Source organism: Pecten maximus, chromosome 16, assembly GCF_902652985.1.
Source record: "Pecten maximus chromosome 16, xPecMax1.1, whole genome shotgun sequence".
NCBI classification, from domain to species: Eukaryota; Metazoa; Mollusca; class Bivalvia; order Pectinida; family Pectinidae; genus Pecten; species Pecten maximus.
In genome coordinates this window covers 8583393-8589417 of record NC_047030.1, presented here as the reverse complement: position 1 = coordinate 8589417, position 6025 = coordinate 8583393, and positions in this window count along the sequence as shown.

The following is a 6025-nucleotide window of genomic DNA, read 5'->3' as shown; positions in this document are numbered from 1 at the left end:
ATGGAGCTCAGACTTGTAGACAAAATGACTTGTCTCTCCTGGGGGCTCAAACCTATAGTTTGAGCCCCAAGAGGAGGTCTGCCCTCGTGTCTATAAGTTTCTATAGACACGAGGGCAGACCTCCTCTTGGGGCTCAAACCTAAAGAAACGAGGGCAGACCTCCTCTTGGGGCTCAAACCTATAGACACCAGGGCAGACCTCCTCTTGGGGCTCAAACTATAGACACGAGGGCAGACCTCCTCTTGGGGCTCAAACCTATAGACACGAGGGCAGACCTCCTCTTGGGGCTCAAACCTATAGACACCAGGGCAGACCTCCTCTTGGGACTCAAACTATAGACACGAGGGCAGACCTCTTGGGGCTCAAACCTATAGACACGAGGGCAGACCTCCTCTTGAGGTCAAACCTATAGACACGAGGGCAGACCTCCTCTAGGGACTCAAACCTATAGACACGAGGGCAGACCTCCTCTTGGGGCTCAAACATATAGACACGAAGGCAGACCTCCTCTTGGGGCTTAAACCTATAGACACGAGGGCAGACCTCCTCTTGGGACTCAAACCTATAGACCTCCTCTTGGGGCTCAAATCTATAGACACGAGGGCAGACCTCCTCTTTGGGCTCAAATCTATAGACACGAGGGCAGACCTCCTCTTGGGGCTCAAATCTATAGACACGAGGGCAGACCTCCTCTTGGGGCTCAAACCTAAAGAAACGAGGGCAGACCTCCTCTTGGGGCTCAAACCTATAGACACGAGGGCAGACCTCCTCTTGGGGCTCAAACCTATAGACACCAGGGCAGACCTCCTCTTGGGGCTCAAACCTATAGACACGAGGGCAGACCTCCTCTTGTGGCTCAAATCTATAGACACGAGTGCAGACCTCCTCTTGGGGCTCAAATCTATAGACACGAGGGCAGACCTCCTCTTGGGGCTCAAATCTATAGACACGAGGACAGACCTCCTCTTGGGACTCAAACCTATAGACACGAGGGCCGACCCCCTCTTGGGGCTCAAACCTATAGACACGAGGGCAGACCTCCTCTTGGGACTCAAACCTATAGACACGAGGGCCGACCCCCTCTTGGGGCTCAAACCTATAGACACGAGGGCCGACCCCCTCTTGGGGCTCAAACCTATAGACACGAGGGCAGACCTCCTCTTGAGGTCAAACCTATAGACACGAGGGCAGACCTCCTCTTGAGGTCAAACCTATAGAAACGAGGGCAGACCTCCTCTTGGGGCTCAAACCTATAGACACGAGGGCAGACCTCCTCTTGGGGCTCAAATCTATAGACACGAGGGCAGACCTCCTCTTGGGGCTCAAACTTATAGACACAAGGACAGGCCCCACCTGGGAGCGCAAACGTATAACAGAACTATTGACTTCTCCTTGGGTCTCAAACGAGATCAAATACGTAGACATTATTATGAGTGACTTAATCATCCATCTCCACTTTTCAATAAATTCCTTAAAATGACCAGATGTCGACAGAATAGTATACGGTGATACATACTAGACATTCTACTGATTTCTGGGTAATTGTCCATCTTATCTATTAATTAAAACTATGACTTCACAAGTTATACACCACTAGATCAACTGACATATGAGTACATGTAGGTAGACATTTACACTAATTTATTTTACAAATACTGGTTTATTTTATTTCAGAATCTCGCCAAACTTGTTCTTTATAGATATGGTGTTGGACTGAGTGAGAGAGGAAAAATATGAGAAAGTATATCCAATCGTGTACAGCTGTCTTTCATATTACACAAGTGCTAGTGCTTGCCGTCAGCGTGTTGATTACATTAATGTGGACATATGTTGGTATGAGGTATACTAAACGTCCCTGGTCTGATCAGGGTGTTTATTTATGATTTAATTCGTGGTTGGATAAATTGTACTACATTAATGTGAAACAAATGAATTTGCACATACAATAAAAAAGAAAGGAAAAATAAATGAATTTTTGTTATTAATGTGCCAAGTCTAATCTGTGTCGGTGGATCGTAAAATCTAGGTCACGGTTACCTCCCTTATCCTGAGGCCGAGGGTTACTTGATACCACAACAGTAGCTAGTAGAAGCCATCTGGTTAGGAATTCTCTGATTTTTCTGCAAAGATCTATCGTCATACAGCAGTATACAAGTTTCAGTTTTGGGTAATATTTCACAAGTCATGATTACTTTTCGTTCAAACTTAATAAAAATCCACTTACGTGGCAGCATAAATAAAAACCTAAGTACCAGAAAAGGAAACACGTGACGAGTTCACCGTGAAGCTGACATAGCCAAAGACACAGTATCGCACACTGCAGTGGATAACTTCACAACTTTCTATTTTTTGCAACTATTTCTTCGTATAACTTTTATATGTAGAAATGATCTATTATTTGTATACTCCAACTGGTATTTCCTCTCAAATTCACGTCATCACCCCTCAACCCTACTCCTATACGTATATGAGGTCTTATTCCACCTGATTACATTGGTGGATATTGCGACAGCCTCTCAAAAGTTTCCTGTCGTGTAAACCTCTAATATTATTGGAGTACCATCAACCCCATATTTAACCTCTCTGTCCGGGGCTGTCCCACTTTCTGCTATTGACATTCAAACCCCCCGCTTCATTTATATCAGTCCCCCCCTATGGACCCTAACAACCCCACCTCTAATGTGACTGTCCCACCTATGGACCCTCAAACCCCCACCTCTAATGTGTCTGTCCCACCTATGGACCCTCAAATCCTCACCTCTAATGTGTCTGTCCCACCTATGGACCTCTAATGTGACTGCCCCCCCCCCCCCCCCCCCCCCCCCCCACCCCCCCCATGGACCCTCAAACCTTCACCTCTAATGTCTCTGTCCCACCTATAGACCCTCAAACCCCACCTCTAATGTGTCTGTCCCACCTATGGACCCTCAAAACCCCACCTCTAATGTGCCTGTCCCACCTATGGACCTCTAATGTGACTGTCCCCCTATGGACCCTCAAACCCCCACCTCTAATGTGCCTGTCCCACCTATGGACCTTTAATGTGTCTGTCCCACCTATGGACCCCCAAATCCTCACCTCTCATGTGTCTATCCCACCTATGGACCCTCAAACCCCCACCTCTAATGTGTCTGTCCCACCTATGGACCCTCAAACCCCCACCTCTAATGTGACTGTCCCACCTATGGACCCTCAAACCCCCACCTCTAATGTGACTGTCCCACCTATGGACCCTCAAACTCCCACCTCTAATGTGACTGTCCCACCTATGGACCCTCAAACCCCCACCTCTAATGTGTCTGTCCCACCTATGGACCTCTAATGTGACTGTCCCCCCTATGGACCCTCAAACCCCCACCTCTAATGTGTCTGTCCCACTTATGGACCCTCAAAACCCCACCTCTAATGTGCCTGTCCCACCTATGGACCTCTAATGTGACTGTCCCCCTATGGACCCTCAAACCCCCACCTCTAATGTGCCTGTCCCACCTATGGATCTTTAATGTGTCTGTCCCACCTATGGACCCCCAAATCCTCACCTCTAATGTGTCTGTCCCACCTATGGACCCTCAAACCCCCACCTCTAATGTGTCTGTCCCACCTATGGACCCTCAAACCCCCACCTCTAATGTGACTGTCCCACCTATGGACCCTCAAACCCCCACCTCTAATGTGTCTGTCCCACCTATGGACCCTCAAACCCCCACCTCTAATGTCTCTGTCCCAGCTATGGACCCTCAAACCCCCACCTCTAATGTGTCTGTCCCACCTATGGACCCCCAAATCCTCACCTCTAATGTGACTGTCCCCCCTATGGACCATCAAACGCCCACCTCTAATGTCTGTCCCACTTATGGACCATCAAACCCCCACCTCTAATGTCTCTGTCCCAGCTATGGACCCTCAAACCCTCGCTTCTAATATCTTTGTCCCACCTATGGACCCCCAGACCCGAACATTTAATATCTCTGTCCGAGCTATGGACCCTTAAAACCCCCACTTCTAATATCTTTGTCCCGCATATGGACCCTCAAACCACCCCATCCCAATTGTCTTATTGTCGCATCCCCTATAGTTCCCTGTGACGACTTGATACCGTCCCTCCAATCCCCGCCTATAGTCCCTGTGACAACTTGATATCGTCCCTCCATTCCCCGCCTATAGTCCCTGTGACGACTTGATATCGTCCCTCCAACCCCCGCCTATAGTCCCTGTTACGACTTGATATCGTCCCTCCATTCCCCGCCTATAGTCCCTGTGACGACTTGATATCGTCCCTCCATTCCCCGCCTATAGTCCCTGTGACGACTTGATATCGTCCCTCCAATCCCCGCCTATAGTCCCTGTGACGACTTGATATCGTCCCTCCAACCCCCGCCTATAGTCCCTGTGACGACTTGATATCGTCCCTCCAATCCCCGCCTATAGTCCCTGTGACGACTTGATATCGTCCCTCCAATCCCCGCCTATAGTCCCTGTGACGACTTGATATCGTCCCTCCCATCCCCGCCTATAGTCCCTGTGACGGTTTGATATCGTCCCTCCAACCCCCGCCTATAGTCCCTGTGACGACTTGATATCGTCCCTCCAATCCCCACATATAGCCCCTGTGACGACTTGATATCACCCCTCCAATCCCCGCCTATAGTCCCTGTGACGACTTGATATCGTCCCTCCACTCCCCGCCTATAGTCCCTGTGACGACTTGATATCGTCCCTCCACTCCCCGCCTATAGTCCCTGTGACGACTTGATATCGCCCCTCCATTCCCCGCCTATAGTCCCTGTGACCACTTGATATCGTCCCTCCAATCCCCGCCTATAGTCCCTTTGACGACTTGATATCGTCCCTCCCATCCCCGCCTATAGTCCCTGTGACGACTTGATATCGTCCCTCCAACCCCCGCCTATAGTCCCTGTGACGACTTGATATCGTCCCTCCCATCCCCGCCTATAGTCCCTGTGACGACTTGATATCGTCCCTCCAATCCCCGCCTATAGTACCTGTGACGACTTGATATCGTCCCTCCAATCCCCACATATAGTCCCTGTGACGACTTGATATCACCCCTCCAATCCCCGCCTATAGTCCCTGTGACGACTTGATATCGTCCCTCCAATCCCCACCTATAGTCCCTGTGACGACTTGATATCGTCCCTCCAATCCCCGCCTATAGTCCCTGTGACGACTTGATATCGTCCCTCCAATCCCCGCCTATAGTCCCTGTGACGACTTGATATCGTCCCTCCAATCCCCACATATAGTCCCTGTGACGACTTGATATCACCCCTCCAATCCCCGCCTATAGTCCCTGTGACGACTTGATATCGTCCCTCAAATCCCCACCTATAGTCCCTGTGACGACTTGATATCGTCCCTCCCATCCCCGCCTATAGTCCCTGTGCCGACTTGATATCGTCCCTCCAATCCCCGCCTATAGTCCCTATGACGACTTGATATCGTCCCTCCCATCCCCGCCTATAGTCCCTGTGCCGACTTGATATCGTCCCTCCAACCCCCGCCTATAGTCCCTGTGCCGACTTATTATCGCTTCAGTCCCTCCTATCCAATGCATTGTATTTAGTCACTAAGGTCAGAAAAGATCTTAAATAATGTCTTGTCTCGATTCATTTAAATAAATAAAGTATCCCTTTAAATTTTAGCTACTGTTTCCAAATAGGAATTATTTAAATATGGCTAATCCGGGCTATTGTTGAATATGAGGATCGACATGACACAGACCCTCAAGGTAGAATGGGACAAATATTGACTGCTTCGTAAACACACATGATACATACAACGGCGGTCAGTTTGTAAAAAGGTTGGTCAACCCAAACTGTAACCGAAATTCCAAGTCTCTAAATAGAGGATTTAACTCGACCGAATTGTTGAAATAACATCAACACTTGATACCACTTATTCACCCCGAAATTGTGATAAATGTATTTATTGTGCTATAAATGTAAGACCCCTCACGTGCTTCCACCGGATCAGCAAGAGTGTTAAAGAATTAACTTATTTTACA